At 36.7% G+C, this 20,256-nt stretch overlaps 1 long non-coding RNA gene across 6 annotated transcripts in view; it reads right to left on the bottom strand.

Annotated features, from left to right (window-relative positions):
* The window catches only part of LOC128243127 (uncharacterized), a 135,895-nt gene extending 119,755 nt beyond the window's left edge, over positions 1–16,140 (bottom strand). For 5 of the 6 annotated variants that reach the window (XR_008262777.1, XR_008262776.1, XR_008262771.1 and 2 more), the window contains exons 1-4: positions 15,966–16,140; positions 12,130–12,210; positions 10,053–10,176; positions 819–926 (exon numbers count right to left, since the gene is read on the bottom strand). This is a non-coding gene — a long non-coding RNA (uncharacterized LOC128243127). Of the gene's footprint in view, positions 1–818; positions 927–10,052; positions 10,177–12,129; positions 12,211–15,243; positions 15,504–15,965 lie in introns of those variants that run through there. The other variant, XR_008262772.1, reaches the window with a different exon arrangement.
* Between the last annotated feature and the right edge of the window lie 4,116 nt (positions 16,141–20,256).

Raw genomic sequence — 20,256 nt, 5'->3', positions numbered from 1 at the left:
AGATATGTCTACTATTACTGAAATCGTTCAGTTTCATATGTGAGTTTGACGCCGCCTTTCTGCCCGCCCCAATACCGTCATTTGTCGTCACATAGTGAAACCTAGTTAAAAAGGATATATTTTCAACGTTTACAATTTATTAATTTGACGTTTAATAATCAGTGCATGACAATATTCTGTAAAACATGCATTTAAAATAAATGTGTATTTAAATTGGCCATCACACATGCATTTGAAATATAAATGCAGTAAAAAACACTTTAACTTTGATGATTAGTTGAATATTTCCATATTTAAAAACAAAGTTTAGTTATTATTCAAACACAAATGATTTCTTGCTAATTGTCTATTTTTATTGTAAGGTGATTAGACACTCATAAATGTTTGTGGCCGAATGAATCAGATATTATCATCACTTACAAAATATGCACAAAAGGGCATGTTTACCTAGATAAATGTCTTAGGCCTAGAAAATATGCAATGAAAACGGTAGAATTGTATATTTTTTTGACAATGCCGATATACAGACATGTTTGTGTTCTCAATACGGAATTTAAATTACTTTCACGTAATCGGACAATTTATTTGTTATGTGGCTGCCAAATACATGGACTTTTGCATTAAAATAGTATTGTTTCACGTATCTTTGTTTTGAATATGAAATGCAAGAGTGATATTACCTGAAGGTGAATGTGAAATTTTAGCAAAATGTTCTTCTTGATATGCTTTTTTATTATGACTACGGTTACAATATTGAAAAGAAACCTCACTCAGGTAGAGATACATGTACATGTGGGTTGAATACATCTTCAATGTACCTTTAACATATCGAAGACTACCGCTGTTGAAACTTCTTTCTGTGTTATCATCTGTGTTTTAATATATCAGTCTACCCTGTCAGCTCCTTTCGATTCCATATTGTGAATCTGCAATGAAGGACAGCATGCATGGTTAGACTATGCATAGAAGTAAAAGAATCATATACTCTAGGGGAACTAGCTTGTGCATCTTAAATCACACTGTCTTATGGGAGAGTGGGTACATCTATGCAGCATTATTGCAATTGTATTAGTATTGGAGGATAGATCATGCCAACTCGAGTATGTGTTTACCACCATTTTGGTGGTAGTTTTTGGATATTTGAAGCAAAATGAACACAACAGAACTACCAAGAAAGATTCATAATTATATGGATTGAAATTTTATGATACTGGCACAATTTAAGAAATACAGTGTTTCTTTTACGCTATATAAATGTATATAGAAATCTTGTTTTTGTTTAACAAAGGTTGTAAGGCTAATTTCTCCACGTGAAAGGAAGTGATTAACAATACCCCTTTGAATACTCTTTTTTTCATACTTATGAAGTGCTGTCCAGATTTTCTTTTTTCCTGAAATCACACCTTTCACCACGGTTTTTCTTATGGGTAAACTCAAAACGGAAGTATTTTAACTGAATTCCTGTTATTTGACCTTTTAAGTGTACCCAGTTATTAAAAATAACAAGAGCTGTCACAATATGTGACGAATGCCCCCGATTGTGACATTGAACCTATGAACAAGGTCAGTACATGAAAAGTTGATCTTGCCTTTACATGTCAAACACATATGGCAAGTTATTTTAAATTGCCTCTAGACATAAAAAATACCACCCATACTTGACAACCGACACTGTTATGTTCTTATATATGCAGCATTCCATTGTGAATAAACACCCAAGTGTGACCCTGACCTTAGAGGTAGGGGCACGGGTCTTGCACGCGACACGTCGTCTTTGTATGTGGAACAAATGTGGCAAGTTTTTTTAAAATCTGTCCATACAAGGGAAAGTTACAGCCCAGACACGAGTTATTGAGCCGGACACACGGACGGACGGACGGTGCGATTTTAATATGCCCACCTTCGGGGGCATAAAATGATTTTAAATAAACAAGAGGGCCCTGAAAGCCCTGTATCGCTCACCTGATCCAATAAAGATCATAAAGAATAACATTCAGATCAAGTTCCATCAATATATGGTCATAAATGTGACCTTAAGAGTGTTAACATGCTTTTCCTCAATTTGGCCTGGTTACCTAGTTTTTGACCGCACATGACCCAGATTCGAACCTGAGCCAGAGATTATTAATATTAACATTCTCACTAAGTTTACTGACGATACAGTCATAAATGTGACCTCTCTAGTGTTAACAAGCTTTTCCTTTAATTTGACCTGGTGACCTAGATTTTAACCCCAGATGACCCCATATCAAACTCGTCCAAGATTTTATTGAGGATAACATTCTGACAAAGTTTCATTAAGATTGTGCCAAAATTGTGACCTCTAGAGTGTTAACAGTTAAATTGTTGACGATGGACGATTGACGGCAGACGACGACGGACGACGGACACAGGGCGATCACAATAGCTCACCTTAAGCACTTCGTGCTCAGGTGAGCTAACAATCATCCTGCACACTGAGAGGACTTGTCGATCGCCTGCTTACTCGCAGTATTTCATTCAGTTGCCTGCACACTGACAGGACTTGATGATTGACTGTAAACTGACTGAATTTGATTCTCATACCTGCACACTGACAGGACTTGGATGATTTACTGCACACTGACAGAATTTGATTCTCATATTTGCACACTGACGGGACTAAGGTTTGGAATCGTACAGAAGAAATACTATCGATAATCGTTCAATGATCGATTATTACAGTGGCGGATCTACCGGGGTCACATAGGGCCCGTGCCCCCCCCCCAGCGGCCGGCAAGTTATGTTTTTTGAGGGCACACATTTATTGAATTAACTGTACAAACAAGTTGTTTTGCCACAATTTAAATTTTATGTAAGCATTTGAGCAAATAAACAGTATGATTATGGAGTGTATTTTTGGATTATGATTATGGAAAAAGTCTTTTTAAAAATGACATCGGGGCCCGATCATTTTATAAAAAGAATCAGCGCCATTTTACACAGACAGCTGATCATAAGTAGACAATTATTGCTGCAGTTATACGGGTAAGTTGCTTTTCATAATGGCATTGTGTGCCAATAAGATGTGTGTGCATGACGTGCATTTAACAAAGTTTAAATTCAAAAAGTTTCCGCTTTGAAACTTTCTATTTCGTCCTTTATTATCGTATAGTTATCTAAAAAATATGCTAGAGCCCTTGTAAGTAAATACATAACAATTTATTTGAAACAACTTTTTTGAATTTGTTGTCAAGTTGTTTTTACTTCAGATACCTTAAATTTATAATAATGACATTCAAAGTACCTACAGTACCGTTGAGTGCAATCAATATACTTTGTGAAGGTTTATATAGCACTAATTTTAAAGCATAAGTATGGGTGTCTGAGGTGGACGAGTGGTTAATGACTTAGCCTGTTATTCCGTCAACCCTGGTTCGATTCCCCAGAACGGTTAGATATCTTTGTTGTTTTTTGAAAGGTTTATCTCAGTAAATGATATCTTTTTAATTCAATTTATCTGCCAAACATCATTGACAGAAAAGACAAATGTTTATTCCATGTCATTATACGATTAAACTAATACATTCAAAAAAAGTTTGATATGTTTATAATTAATTGTGCCCCCCCCCCCATTTAGAGAGTCCTGGAGGCGCCCCTGTATTAATCGATTAAATTATAATTTGAATCTTCATATTAAGGTCAATGTGAGGTCTTGGCTGCAAATTAACTTGTGCCTAACATAGCCTAAATCGCAGTGATGATATAAACACCATGTGCAACAATAATGTTGTGACATACAACCATGTGCTTTAAAAGGTTTTCCATGTTTCGTTACAATGTTCGAGCATTGAAATACAAATGTATATATATATATATAATATAGCGTTTTAGGATACATTTTCTATAACGTTGTTCATAAGATGAGTCAAATCAATCTTTGTTTTCATATTATTATTTTACTTAGTTCCCGAGTTAGTTTGGGTTTTCCATAGTTATATTTAGTTAATTAAGAGGTCAATCTCAGAACGAGGCTGCTAATCCTAAGTAAGGCCCTTCTTTGGTGCAAACACTATTTGACTAGTAATCCATCTAATTTCACATTGTTTAAAAATATAAAGGCTACGGAATTGAAATTATTCCGTATTCGTTTATAATGTATTGCTTTTTTCTTATGTTTTGTGTGGTCAACATCACTGTTTTTGAAAAAGAACCAACCCCTTATGGGTAACTGATACTCAAAACTGAAGACTGTATCATGTTCGCAAGCATTGATTACACAATAGCATTTTTATACTATCAAGGTCTAATCATTTCAAGGCCCATAATCTAGGCATGCATGGGCAGATCCAGCTGGTTTTCAAAAGGAACCGAGCTCTAATGGATATGTAGATACTGTACAAGTTTCATCGAGAAACAATCAAAACTAAAGGCTGTATCATGTTAATGAGCAATTGTTTACTGACATACTGATTTTTTTATACCATCAAGGGCCATAATCTAGGCATACATGGGCGGATCTGGCTTGTTTTCGAAAGGAACCGAGCTCTTATGGATATGTAGATACTGTACAAGTTTCATCGAGATACAATCAAAACTGAAGTCTGTATTGTGTTAACGAGCAATTGTTAACATGATTTTTATACTATCAAGGCCCATAATCTTGGCATGCATGGGCGGATCTGGCTGGTTTTCGAAAGGAACCAAGCTCTAATGGATATATGATCATGATCAGGTTTCATCAAGATACAATCAAAACTGAAGACTGTATCGTATGAACATGAATTGTTTACAGACGCACGGATGCACATACTACGTACAAATAACTATCGCGTAAGCTCTTCTGACCTTTGGCCAATAGAGCAAAAATCAAAAGCTCATTTGGGGAAATCGGTATCTGCAGCGCTTACTCCGGGCTATGACAAACTAGGGTAAAAATGTCCCAGCTAACACTTTAGCGAATAATCAAAGTAGTTTTAAAACAACATCTTCTAAAATATGTACTTTGGTAATCGAATATTCGATCGAAAGAATTACTGAATATTCGAATATCAGTTTTGCCATTCGTTTGCATCCCTTATAGATACACAAACAATAAACAGTGTACCATCCAATCAAATCAATAAACTGCCTTAAACTCTAAATATCAAACATCAGAACACCTTCAGCACCTTCCACTAATATCATCACTTCTCTACAATCTAGGTCAACATCACCTTCCTTCACATGTTCAAACTCAAATGTTTCTTTTAATAAATTCATTAAGGCTTATTCACTATCCACAAATAAGATAAGATTGTAGCTTAAAATAATCTACATGAATCTTCAATGGAAAAGTCAAATTATTTAATTTATCATTAATAAAAAAAAAAATTCTTCTAAAGAATAAAGTGTATTAGAATTATTTGAATCTATGAACCTAAAAAAAGAACAATAATTACCTTAAAAGGATTATGTTGAAGACTTAATTTGTTTAAATCTATTCCCTTGTTCCAAAAAAAATAGAAAGTAGAGAAATCTCCAACAAAAAGGGAGACCATGAAGCAATACTTGCTGCCCTTGCTTCAAGAGTTACTGTTACATATCATACAGATTTTAACATTTTATCAATTTTGTTGTTTTTGTTGTTGTTGTTGTTGATCAATCATGTTCTTTGGTGTATTTTTGTAGAGGGTCACCCAAAGAAGCTTACTGTAAAGTTTAATGGAAATTGGAGTAGTAGTTTTAGAGGAGAAAGTAAAATAGGAAGTTGGCCATTTTGTTGTTGTTGCTATTGTTGTTGTTGTTGTTGTTGTTGATCAATCGTGACCCCTTAATGTATTTTTGTAGAGGGTCACCCATTGACAATAATGAGTTTTGGCGCTTAATTAACAAACGTCGCAAGTCAACAACTAACCAAAAAGTGTTTGAAATGACATTTGGCGACCGTAGATGTAATAATTCTCAAGATATAAACAATGGTTGGGAAGAACATTTTTCTGATCTATACAGAACTGACATTGATCCGAGTTTTGATGATGAACACCTTTTAACGTGTGAAGAAAGGTTGAACATCATCAAATCTAATCTGGCAGTAGGAACTTATGTTGACTTCCATCTAACAGAAAAAGTAATTTTACAATGTTTGAAAACTTGCAAAAAAGGAAAAGCAAGTGGCTATGACAAAATTAATTATGAACACTTAATATACGGCGGACAAAAAACAATTCTGTTATTATTACGTCTGTTTTACAATATTACAAAATTTGCTCATTTCCCTATTGACATGAAAAGAGGCATAATCACGACTTTATACAAAGGCGGGAACAAAAAGAAAAGCGACCCGAATAGCTATCGTGCTATATCATTGTGCTCTACAGTACTGAAACTTTATGAAAAGGTAATTCTATTTGACATGAAAGGTGAAGACTGGCTTACGTGCAATAACCTCCAAGGTGGCTTTCAAAAACATTTTAGTTGTATTATGACGTCATTTCTTGTTCGTGAAAGCATATATTTCACAAGGGAAAACAATAGTAAGCTGTATACATGCTCACTTGATGTTCGTCAGGCGTTTGATCATGTTAATTTTACAATTCTGCTTACAAAGTTATACGATGCCGGTGTTAACCCATATTTGTTAAAAGTTTGCATTAATATGTTCGAAAACGTTTATAGTTGTGTACGAACACAAGGATTGGTATCCAAATGGTTCCCTATACAACAAGGAACGAGACAGGGCCAGTGCTGGAGTCCATTTTTGTATCTCCTCTACATTAATAATCTTATGCACACAATTGAGAAATCAAGGAACTCGTTGACTATATTAGACGCCAGTGTAGGTTGTCCAACGCATGCCGACGACATGGTACTACTCTCGCTCAGCAAAAATGGCCTGAGCGAACTAATGAACATTTGTTATTCTAATTCAATCAAAGAACGATATCAGTATAATGCTAGTAAAACAAAAGTAGTTGTATTTAACGAATCAAAGTCGATGTTCACACGTAGTGAACGATCGTGGTATTTAGGAAGAGACTGTGTAGAAGAGACAGTTAGTTACGTGCATCTCGGGGTACTATGCGACAAGTATATGAACATAAATAAGAGTATAGAAGATGCATGCAGTAAATTAAGAAAAACCTATTTCGGTCTTACAGATTGTGGGGCATCAGATGACCAAAGTCTACACCCCCTAACCATGAAACATTTGTACGAAACGATAGTACTTCCAAAGGCTTTATACGGTTGCGAGGTTTGGTATAATATCTCAGTAACACAATTAAACTCCCTTAATCGTGTCCATAAACAATGTATTAAGTCGATTCAAGGATTTTCACGCGCATGTAGATCAGAAGTAGCACTAGGCTCTATCGGTATTTTATCTATTAACTACATAATAGACAAAAGAAAACTTTTGTTCTTCGGACAACTTTGCAAACTGGACCCCGCGAAAACCGTTAAACGAATATTCATATACAGACTTCTTGAATTCCTCGAGAATCCAAGTCAAATAACAGGATTTTTCCCCGACATATACAAAATATCATGCAAATACAATTTTTTGGTTTATGTAAACCAGTATCTAGAAAATGGCACGTTTCCAGAAATGTGTACGTGGAAAAACCTAGTTAAGAAATCTATCTACGAAGTTGCTAACGCAGAACATCAATCAAGGCTATTGAGTGAAGACAGTTTGCGTGGTTTTCTGTCTATAAATAATGAAATATCACCATGCATTATATGGAGGTTCAGTCAAATATATCGCGAGCAACTCAAATATTGCAGGACGGTGGCTCTAGCTTTAAGTAAAATTTTCAGTAGACCCTACGTTACTAAGTGCACACTATGTTCTGATCAAACGTATTTCATTTCAGAACATGTTTTGTTATTTTGTCGTTCGAACGATACTACTAGGCAGTGCCTTTGGCGAAAATTAAGTTTAATGTTCACAGTAAATCAGTATGACGAATTTTGTCAAATGCATTATTCCGAACAATTATTAGAAATGATGTCCGGTTTCGGATCTTTTACGCTCAGCGACCACAGTCGAGTACATATTTTCAAGACGGTACTACGATACTTACATTTTCTCAGCAAGCCACTGGCTCATTTTTTACCGCATATGTAATTACATGTACAATGTGTGTAAACATACCCTCTTTTGAAGTCTCGTTCATTTGGGTTGTTTTTTTGTTGTTGTTTTTTTTGTAAAAGTAACTATCTATTTTACTATGTTTACTTTACTTATAAATATCACTCCTTTTATATCATTGTCATAACTCTATCTAAAATGCAGGACAATGTGTAATGTAGGGACATGTCATTTATTTCCCATACTTTGTATTGTTGTGTACCCTGAAATTGATGTCATGCATATCATGTTCCTATTCTTTTCTATGTTATGATTATATATCAACTGTATATTCATGTATTGTATGTTATAAATATGTAATGCTCTCCATTGTTGGAGGAATAAAAGAATCTATCTATCTATCTATCTGTTGTTGATTGTTTTAGTATAAACCCAGTCTCAGGAGATAAATTAATTTTCTGTTTTATTTCAGGTTGTAATAGACAAGTTTATCTATAATGAATTTATTTCAGTGCTCATATTTTATTTATTTGATCTTATATATATAAACTGTACGTTTAGTTTTCTGAACTTGTAATTGCATTCAATGGTGTTTAAAAAAGATTCTTGTTTTGCGACTCAGATATGTGCACATGCATATATTTGTCACATTGTTTAGTATTTGTATGTTTCTTCCTTTTTGATGAGGCATTTAACATTTTATACGGTGCTAGGGAGACAACTTAAATAACAAACTTTCCCTTATGGGGGAAGTGTAATGGGGTGTTTTATTCATATGTTCATGTTAATTTATCATTGCCTGCTTGCGTTTAGATTGCGCGTACATTATTATATAGTGTGTGAGAGGGTGGTCAGTGTGTATGTATTTAAGTGGTCATTTTAACAACTATCATTTGGATAATATTAGAATTCATTCATACATGTAATTACCCGTAACATTCTATCTCTCAGGCATTGCTGTCCTGACACTTATTGAATTCGCATCTGAAAAATGTTTTCTACTTTTTTGCATTGTTGTTAAATAATACTTATTACACTGCTGGCCTTTTTCTTTTTTTAATTGGAAATAAAGAATATAAACGGACTGACCCATAATACTTGTATACCCAGACTACAGTTAAAATATACATCAGCTATTAAAGGAATCCTTTGGACTGAGTGGTGAAGGCATCAGTTTTCTTTTTTTCTTGCCTGTTCTGCAGTGGGTTTGCACCCCAATACAGCCAGCTTATTTTAAATACTTTAATTGTTGCTGTTTTTCTGCAATTTTGGTTTCAAAGAGTCAAATAATTATAAAATAAGTCTTCAGGTACATTTAAATTGATCCAAAAGCATAAGTGAGTCCCTTAAAGTACTTTAAGTACTTTAATACTACAAAAACTTTGTTTTATAAAAGTTTGAAAAAAAAAACAAATTAAGAAAATGTAATCAAATTGGAATTTTAAACGTAACATTAATGGACAAAATTTAAAATATTTCTCACACATTAAAGTTTTCTTGTCTTAATACACTAACCATACAGGCATATTTGCTACCAATAGACAGAGCTTCAACTAAGCAATAACTAACTATTCAATTATTTGTATGGTTGGTTTGATTTCTTCGGCACATTTGAGTTTGGTTGGCCCTCAACTACAGACTCTCTCTCAACATCATTCCAAGAGAGCAAACTTGTAACTACAGACTCTCTCTCAACATCATTCCAAGAGAGCAAACTTGTAACTACAGACTCTCTCTCAACATCATTCCAAGAGAGCAAACTTGTAACTACAGACTCTCTCTCAACATCATTCCAAGAGAGCGAACTTGTACAATTTAATAAAACTTCCTTCACAATTATTGTAGAATAAATAAATTTTAACTTGTGCTCAGTCTTCTAACATTGTGCACAAAACAGTTATTTCACCGAAAATCCTTGTTATTGAGATAATCTTCTGTGCAGTGTTTTATTTCAATAGCTCAGAGACAGGTTACAAACAGTGACAAAAAACCCGATAAGAATTATAAAACAAGAATGTACCTTGTTGTGTTCTTTGACTTTGGTCTTGCATGCTGGTCTCAATCTCAGTGGAAGTTTTGTGAAACTCAAGTAGGCCACTGCCATCATAATTTCCATTTTAATTTGCCGCAGCTGTAGCTCCAGCCTGTAATACATTTTAAAACAAATTAATAAAATCCTAAAACAAATAAAAATGGAGGTGCATTTAACCTAAAGGTAAGTGATCAAGGAGCTTGAGTGAAAAATACTCATATTTAAAGCTGCAGTCTCACAGGTTGACAACATATTTCACTTTTTGTCTTGGAATGAGCCAATTTCCGCACATTGTCTGAAAACCAGTGATACAGAGCTGCTGACAAAAAAAAAAGTTGGTACATTGTAAGTAGTGTAAGTATTATGTACGAGGAATGTCGTATAGTGTAAGTATTATGTACGAGGAATGTCGTATAGTGTAAGTATTATGTACGAGGAATGTCGTATAGTGTAAGTATTATGTACGAGGAATGTCGTATAGTGTAAGTATTATGTACGAGGAATGTTGTATAGTGTAAGTATTGTGTACGAGGAATGTCGGTACAGTGTAAGTATTATGTACGAGGAATGTCGGTACAGTGTAAGTATTATGTACCAGGTTTGTTGATTAACTGTGTAGACAATTTAGAAGTTTAAAAGCTGCACTCTCACAGATTGATTTTTTTGACAACTTTGATTATATTTGGTCATTAACATAAATAGGGACATACATCAATATTGTCTAAGTTTAATATAGTTTTAAATTAGTTTTGTTCAACAAAAAGAAAATGATTTACAATGAACAGACCCATGTGAGTGGGGCAGGTCATATTCATGCATCTGAAGAGGATGACCTTTTAATATTTGGCAATTAAAGTGTCTGCTATTTAATAAAAGCTAAAGTGACATCCCTCAAAAATTAAAAATTCAAGACATGTTGTAAAAACTGCACAAGCCTATAAGCCTTGCACTGGTGAACTGCTTTCTTGTTTTTATTAAATTCTAGATTTTATATAGACAGGCTTGTTCAAATAATGTGATGCCAAGCACAGGTGTACACATAATAATTTGGTATTGTTTCATGAAGGAAAGAGCTTCTGGCAAAAATCATTATCTGCATGTTTTGGAGAGTGTAAAGGCTTCCGTTAAAGTTTAAAGTATATTACTCCCTAGATTAGATATTGGCTCATACTTCCAAAATTGATTCTTTGGATGTACAGAAACTTCCATAATTTTGAAGAAAACTTCCACAGTTGAGAGCTTGGAATTTAAAAATATCAACACCTGGTGTCAATATTACTTTGATGGTCACAATTTGAATCAGGCTTCAAGAAGTATGTATTTTAATAATATAAATCTCTGATTATGGCAACTTGCAAATTATTTGATTTTTTACTACAAGCTGAAAACTGCGAGAGACCTAAACTTCCAAATTTCAGTAACAACTTCAAGTAATGATTGACAGGAAGTTAATACTTCCAGTTTCAAAGTCTTAAATATACACTCTTTAATACTCCCAAATTAGATTTACTACAATTAATTCTTTGTTTTAATATCCACTAAGGATGAATAAATGTTGAAAACAATTGTTCTTAAGAAGGATACGGAGTTTAATTTGTAATAAATGTGCATAAAATTAAAAGACTGTATTTCTACCCTATGCCACTATAGTAGATCACAGTAAATCTTTTAACTATCACCAATCATTTAATATTTTTGCAATTTTCTGTTTTAAAATACAGGGTTACAAACTTACTTATCAGTATTAAATATTGTACATAAATGCATTTTTTAGTAAGTCGTTAAAGGTTTATCAGTAAAAATATATGTTTGTTTACATGTGTATATATTGATTTTGATTAAGAGTGTCACTTTAATGAAAGCCCTGGAGCGTTATCTAGAGAAATCACAGGAGTGGTAAGGATCATGCATGTCAGAAAACAAAAACATAATTTAAAAATATTCAAAAGTGGGTGTTATTTACTTGGCACTTAATATCACTATTTTCAATTCTAGCTTATCAACATATACTGCAGAATGAAAAAGAGAAGATAAATCATAAAGAATCACAATAATCGTTACATACTTTTGAATATCGAGTTCTCTGCATCTGTATCCCAATAGGAGGGAGCATCAGTTTTCTCCTCCACCAATACAGGAAATGGTCCTGTTAAAAAGGAAAAAAAAGTGTTAACATAATTATATATCAAACTGACTGAAAAAAGTTGACTTAAAACAAGCACAGCACACAGGAGCTTGTAATGTTATACAGTCATTCGGTCTTAGTCAGCAATATACAACCAGGTTTCTGTTACAAAATCAAGCTTCTTTATTGTGGTTTTGCTCTGAAAACACATATACAAGACAACTAGATTTAGCCACTCAGATATATTTTTTTACATTTAGTAAATATTTTCAATACCTTTTTTCAAATATAATTATGTGGAAAGTGTCGGTCGGGTCAAGAAGCTTAAAATTCCAGTTGTAATGAAGTATGATGGCACAGGAAAAGTCCGGAAACAGACAGTGATATATCGGACAACTCATTTTTTATACAACGGCTGACATGGCGTTATTTGTACTTAACACTAATAATTTTGGTGTTGATATAAATATTCCTTTACAAAAAAAATCCGAAAAGAAAAATGCAAGAATCTGTTGATGGAGAATATATTGCGCCATATATATTTGACAGTTTTAATGCTTTCTACACAAGGATAGTCCATTTTGCAACCAAACACTCACAATTAATAAATATGACTTAATAAAAATGAAAAAACCAATATACACTTAAAAATGTCAATACGACAAAACAAACATGAATAATCCGATATACTCTTTAAAAATTGTCATCCAGCACCACATTCATGAACTCATTTCTACAATGAAAGCTTTGCTAACAATCAATCATTTTAAGCTTTAGGGCCATGGGTGCAGGCATTGTCAAGTTATCACACAGACAAGCTTTTTGCGTTCAAGGTAACTGTGACATTGAACTTTGACCCGATGACCCCTTCCACATATATTAAAAGGTGTCATCTACAGTTAAGGCCCAACCCCCAAGTCAAATGTGATGATCATAGGTCCAGGCTTTGTTGAGATATCTCTGGGAGAAGCTTTGTTAACCTTTTTGTGATCTTTGACCCAATGAAATCAAAATCAAGAGGAATCATGAGACTGCTGGTCAGGCCCAACCTTCATGCCAATTTGATGGTCCATGAATTGTTGTGTTTGACTTCAAGGTCACTGTGACCTTTGACCTTTGACTTGAAGACCCCCAAAATCAATAGGGGTCATCTACTGGTCAGACCCCACCTCCAAGTCAAGATTGAGGGCCATGGGTGCAGGCATTGTCAAATTGCCAATCGGACAACCATGTATCATTAAAGGTCACTGTGACCTTAACCTTTGACCCGATGACCCCAGCCTCCATGTAAATTTTGACGACCATAGGTCTAGGCATTGTTGATTAATCACTCGGACAAGCTTTAAAATCCTTTTACCATTTAAGGTCACTGTGACCTTGACCTTTGACCCGATGACCTCATATTCCTCTACTGGTCATGCCCTATCTCCATGTCAAGTTTGATGACCATATGTCAAGTAATTGTTGAGTTATCACCCCGACAAGCTTTGGTCTACCGACGGACGGACGGACGGATCGACCGACCGACATGTTCAAAGCAATATATATATACCCCTCTTATTCGAAGGGGGGCATAAATATCAATGAGTAGGTGTGCAAACTAAATTGTTTGAAGTCAGTTATTAAGCTAAGTGTGAACTGACTTTAATATTGTGCAAACTTAATTATTTGAAGTCAGTAATTAAGCTAAGTGTGAACCCTTTGAAGTCAGTTATTAAGATAAGTATGAACCCACTTTAATCTTTCTACGAAGGATTATTGCACAATGTGATAATTTAAATGCCCTATCATCTCTAATTAATAAGTCTTTAATATGTGCAAATTATATTTTATATTTTAAAACATTTTAATTATCAACAAATGCTGTTGTTTGATTAGCAATTACTGGGTATGTAAATTTCATACAAATATCTTAAAAATATTAAAGAAAAAAAAAAGAACTTACCTTCAAATATACATTTAAATAAAAAGGAGTGGTGGCTATTTGACCAAATTGGGGCGTTTTGACCAAATTGGGGGCGTTTTAACCATTTTTTTCCAAGTGAGGGCTATTGACCAAAATGGGGCCTATTTGGCTCAATGGTCCAAGTAATTGTATGACGGAATTTTTTTACGATTTTTGATATGGCAAATCCTTCACGTACAAATTCTTTTGTATGTATGAAAAGTGGGTAGTTATTTGGGATTCCGGGTTAAGGCTTATTGCGTCTATAAATTATCATAAAAACAAGAAATATTACCAGATAATGTTAATTTAAATTAGTTCTGTACACAAAAAATATCCAACGAATAATTATGAGTTTGAACTGTTTTCTTCATTTCATTCTGTCAAAACATAGCAATATATACATGAAGGGCACCTGCAAGGCTTTAGGGCACAATTTTAAAACAATCGGATTCCGATGGCCAAGTTGTTATGATTGTACATGTATTTGTGAGGTCTATTTGAAGCTTGTCGGTGGTGGCAGCGTTATTACGATTGGGTTAAGTTGTTCCGCTTGGCATAATTGTTGTGTGTGTCAGTCAACCTACGTTTTATTTGAAAGGTAAATAATGTGTTAAAATCATGACATTTGTGTTTTAATGCATCAAATGCTTGTTTTGTGCAAAATAACTCTTCACTTACATGGTAAAATATGAATATAAACCTTTATGATCAATTTCAGCCATAAAACTCCACTTAATACACTTTCAGTATTTTTCAAAACACCCTTGTTTTTTTTGTACCAACCAGTTTAGACGTACGGGATTGGAAGAATCCTGTATAACATGTCTATTATTTTAGACTATTTGCCTTAAAATGGCTAGTTGACCAGGTAGCTACAATAATGAGCGATCAGGGATACTTTTTTATTATTTTGACATTTCATGTGTATCCCTGTTGACCAGGTTGCTACAATAATGAGCGATCAGGGATACTTTTTTATTATTTTGACATTTCATGTGTATCCCTGTAACGCTACAACTCTCTACCATTTAACACTGGGCGAAACAATATATAGTAATATTATGCATCGATGTTGAATAATAATGATATAATTGTTCGAAATGTACCTGACAGTGATCTTAACTGGGTTGGATTTGTCGTTAGAGTCGTTATTTTCACATAAATATACTCTGGGTCACGAAATGAGCGTAGCAGTCCACCATTTTTATACATGTTGATTTTTATCGAATAAATTTGTACCCATCCGTCAATGATTGTTAACCCTGTGCGCAGTCACAGTTATCCTCGCTTTTCTATGTATTGTGCAGAGCAACGCAACAGTGTTCAAAAATGGTGATACCTAATCATCATCATCATCATCATCATCATCATCATCATCACGAACATCATCATCATCATCATCATCATCATCATCATTCTGCAGTAGCATCAACAATATAACAATGTACATGAAAAGTTCCTATGCTATATGAACTCTTTCTTTTTAACGTGTCCTTATATATACTTCAACTATAACAATAACTTGAAAGATGTTTTAATAGTTATAAGATAAGTCTCAATGAAAAACGTACATACAAAAAAGTAATGGTTATCAGTCTGCCATAGTCTAAAAATCGTCAAAAATTGGTTGCCGGCCATTTAGGTGGACTAGTTGACCAGGTACCGTTTTAATACAATGATTTTAATTCAGTTAGGGTTAGGGTTGAGGTTTTTATTTTTACGCATGTATAGAATTGAGATGTCAATATATTGTTTTGCATTAATTTGAGACGCGACACTATCACAAGATCATGATATCCGAATCTTTGTTCATCCGATCTCTAGGTACCTCTGCTCATGGTGTTTAAATAGGCAAGGTTTTGCTAAACATGATCATTGAACCGAATGTTTAGTTGATGCCTTTTAAATCACGTTCATCCACCCATGCGATATATTAGTAAGGGCTGCACACGCCAACAATTATTCTTCGTCTTTTGCTGTTTTTGTTGTGTTTGGCATATGTTGCAGGCAACTACTTAGTAGTCCCGTGGTAGCAGTCAACAGTTTACGGCGTTGGAAATGATCGTTTTACAATAAAAATATTTTGTATGCCCAGGTCGGGGATCCCAAATTTATTTATATACCATTTTCATACAAACTATTTTGACACCTGTGCTTCTTGAGTGACAATGTACTTACTTATGTAATAAACGCCAGAAAACGTTAACGATACAAACGGTTATAGAATACTACAAAACAAGATATGCCACCCCGCAGATCCTGATAAATCGGCGACCACTATCTTAGACATTCAATACGGAAGGCGACGTGCGCGTGACGTAGGGTATGGTGAGACGTAAATTTCAATACCAGAACCAAGCTCCTATCACTCTTGGTTCCGAAGATACCTTCGAGATTAGCTCCCCCTTAGTAGCTATATGGGAGCGCGTTTTGTGTACGAAATGTCGCGAATTTGCGCGTACTTTGACGCTGTTGAAACCAGTCAAAAACTATCATCCCGCACACCCCAAGGGGTGCATCTTGAAGGGTTTAGCGTCCCCTACATGGAAAAATTGGTCCCAGCCTGATCACGTGTAGGGATGCTGAGATATCTTCGAGATTGCCAACCCCATTTTACGGCATTTTGTGCTGCATTTTAGTGTATAAAATAACGTTATAGGCGAATGGAAACGGTCACGTAATAACGACAGCGACGCACCGACGTGCGCGTGACGTAGGGTATGGTGAGACGTAAATTTCAATACCAGAACCAAGCTCCTATCACTCTTGGTTCCGAAGATACCTTCGAGATTAGCTCCCCCTTAGTAGCTATATGGGAGCGCGTTTTGTGTACGAAATGTCGCGAATTTGCGCGTACTTTGACGCTGTTGAAACCAGTCAAAAACTATCATCCCGCACACCCCAAGGGGTGCATCTTGAAGGGTTTAGCGTCCCCTACATGGAAAAATTGGTCCCAGCCTGATCACGTGTAGGGATGCTGAGATATCTTCGAGATTGCCAACCCCATTTTACGGCATTTTGTGCTGCATTTTAGTGTATAAAATAACGTTATAGGCGAATGGAAACGGTCACGTAATAACGACAGCGACGCACCGACGTGCGCGTGACGTAGGGTATGGTGAGACGTAAATTTCAATACCAGAACCAAGCTCCTATCACTCTTGGTTCCGAAGATACCTTCGAGATTAGCTCCCCCTTAGTAGCTATATGGGAGCGCGTTTTGTGTACGAAATGTCGCGAATTTGCGCGTACTTTGACGCTGTTGAAACCAGTCAAAAACTATCATCCCGCACACCCCAAGGGGTGCATCTTGAAGGGTTTAGCGTCCCCTACATGGAAAAATTGGTCCCAGCCTGATCACGTGTAGGGATGCTGAGATATCTTCGAGATTGCCAACCCCATTTTACGGCATTTTGTGCTGCATTTTAGTGTATAAAATAACGTTATAGGCGAATGGAAACGGTCACGTAATAACGACAGCGACGCACCGACGTGCGCGTGACGTAGGGTATGGTGAGACGTAAATTTCAATACCAGAACCAAGCTCCTATCACTCTTGGTTCCGAAGATACCTTCGAGATTAGCTCCCCCTTAGTAGCTATATGGGAGCGCGTTTTGTGTACGAAATGTCGCGAATTTGCGCGTACTTTGACGCTGTTGAAACCAGTCAAAAACTATCATCCCGCACACCCCAAGGGGTGCATCTTGAAGGGTTTAGCGTCCCCTACATGGAAAAATTGGTCCCAGCCTGATCACGTGTAGGGATGCTGAGATATCTTCGAGATTGCCAACCCCATTTTACGGCATTTTGTGCTGCATTTTAGTGTATAAAATAACGTTATAGGCGAATGGAAACGGTCACGTAATAACGACAGCGACGCACCGACGTGCGCGTGACGTAGGGTATGGTGAGACGTAAATTTCAATACCAGAACCAAGCTCCTATCACTCTTGGTTCCGAAGATACCTTCGAGATTAGCTCCCCCTTAGTAGCTATATGGGAGCGCGTTTTGTGTACGAAATGTCGCGAATTTGCGCGTACTTTGACGCTGTTGAAACCAGTCAAAAACTATCATCCCGCACACCCCAAGGGGTGCATCTTGAAGGGTTTAGCGTCCCCTACATGGAAAAATTGGTCCCAGCCTGATCACGTGTAGGGATGCTGAGATATCTTCGAGATTGCCAACCCCATTTTACGGCATTTTGTGCTGCATTTTAGTGTATAAAATAACGTTATAGGCGAATGGAAACGGTCACGTAATAACGACAGCGACGCACCGACGTGCGCGTGACGTAGGGTATGGTGAGACGTAAATTTCAATACCAGAACCAAGCTCCTATCACTCTTGGTTCCGAAGATACCTTCGAGATTAGCTCCCCCTTAGTAGCTATATGGGAGCGCGTTTTGTGTACGAAATGTCGCGAATTTGCGCGTACTTTGACGCTGTTGAAACCAGTCAAAAACTATCATCCCGCACACCCCAAGGGGTGCATCTTGAAGGGTTTAGCGTCCCCTACATGGAAAAATTGGTCCCAGCCTGATCACGTGTAGGGATGCTGAGATATCTTCGAGATTGCCAACCCCATTTTACGGCATTTTGTGCTGCATTTTAGTGTATAAAATAACGTTATAGGCGAATGGAAACGGTCACGTAATAACGACAGCGACGCACCGACGTGCGCGTGACGTAGGGTATGGTGAGACGTAAATTTCAATACCAGAACCAAGCTCCTATCACTCTTGGTTCCGAAGATACCTTCGAGATTAGCTCCCCCTTAGTAGCTATATGGGAGCGCGTTTTGTGTACGAAATGTCGCGAATTTGCGCGTACTTTGACGCTGTTGAAACCAGTCAAAAACTATCATCCCGCACACCCCAAGGGGTGCATCTTGAAGGGTTTAGCGTCCCCTACATGGAAAAATTGGTCCCAGCCTGATCACGTGTAGGGATGCTGAGATATCTTCGAGATTGCCAACCCCATTTTACGGCATTTTGTGCTGCATTTTAGTGTATAAAATAACGTTATAGGCGAATGGAAACGGTCACGTAATAACGACAGCGACGCACCGACGTGCGCGTGACGTAGGGTATGGTGAGACGTAAATTTCAATACCAGAACCAAGCTCCTATCACTCTTGGTTCCGAAGATACCTTCGAGATTAGCTCCCCCTTAGTAGCTATATGGGAGCGCGTTTTGTGTACGAAATGTCGCGAATTTGCGCGTACTTTGACGCTGTTGAAACCAGTCAAAAACTATCATCCCGCACACCCCAAGGGGTGCATCTTGAAGGGTTTAGCGTCCCCTACATGGAAAAATTGGTCCCAGCCTGATCACGTGTAGGGATGCTGAGATATCTTCGAGATTGCCAACCCCATTTTACGGCATTTTGTGCTGCATTTTAGTGTATAAAATAACGTTATAGGCGAATGGAAACGGTCACGTAATAACGACAGCGACGCACCGACGTGCGCGTGACGTAGGGTATGGTGAGACGTAAATTTCAATACCAGAACCAAGCTCCTATCACTCTTGGTTCCGAAGATACCTTCGAGATTAGCTCCCCCTTAGTAGCTATATGGGAGCGCGTTTTGTGTACGAAATGTCGCGAATTTGCGCGTACTTTGACGCTGTTGAAACCAGTCAAAAACTATCATCCCGCACACCCCAAGGGGTGCATCTTGAAGGGTTTAGCGTCCCCTACATGGAAAAATTGGTCCCAGCCTGATCACGTGTAGGGATGCTGAGATATCTTCGAGATTGCCAACCCCATTTTACGGCATTTTGTGCTGCATTTTAGTGTATAAAATAACGTTATAGGCGAATGGAAACGGTCACGTAATAACGACAGCGACGCACCGACGTGCGCGTGACGTAGGGTATGGTGAGACGTAAATTTCAATACCAGAACCAAGCTCCTATCACTCTTGGTTCCGAAGATACCTTCGAGATTAGCTCCCCCTTAGTAGCTATATGGGAGCGCGTTTTGTGTACGAAATGTCGCGAATTTGCGCGTACTTTGACGCTGTTGAAACCAGTCAAAAACTATCATCCCGCACACCCCAAGGGGTGCATCTTGAAGGGTTTAGCGTCCCCTACATGGAAAAATTGGTCCCAGCC

This window comes from Mya arenaria, chromosome 2, assembly GCF_026914265.1.
Source record: "Mya arenaria isolate MELC-2E11 chromosome 2, ASM2691426v1".
NCBI classification, from domain to species: domain Eukaryota; kingdom Metazoa; phylum Mollusca; class Bivalvia; order Myida; family Myidae; genus Mya; species Mya arenaria.
This window is presented reverse-complemented; position numbering and strand designations above follow the sequence as displayed.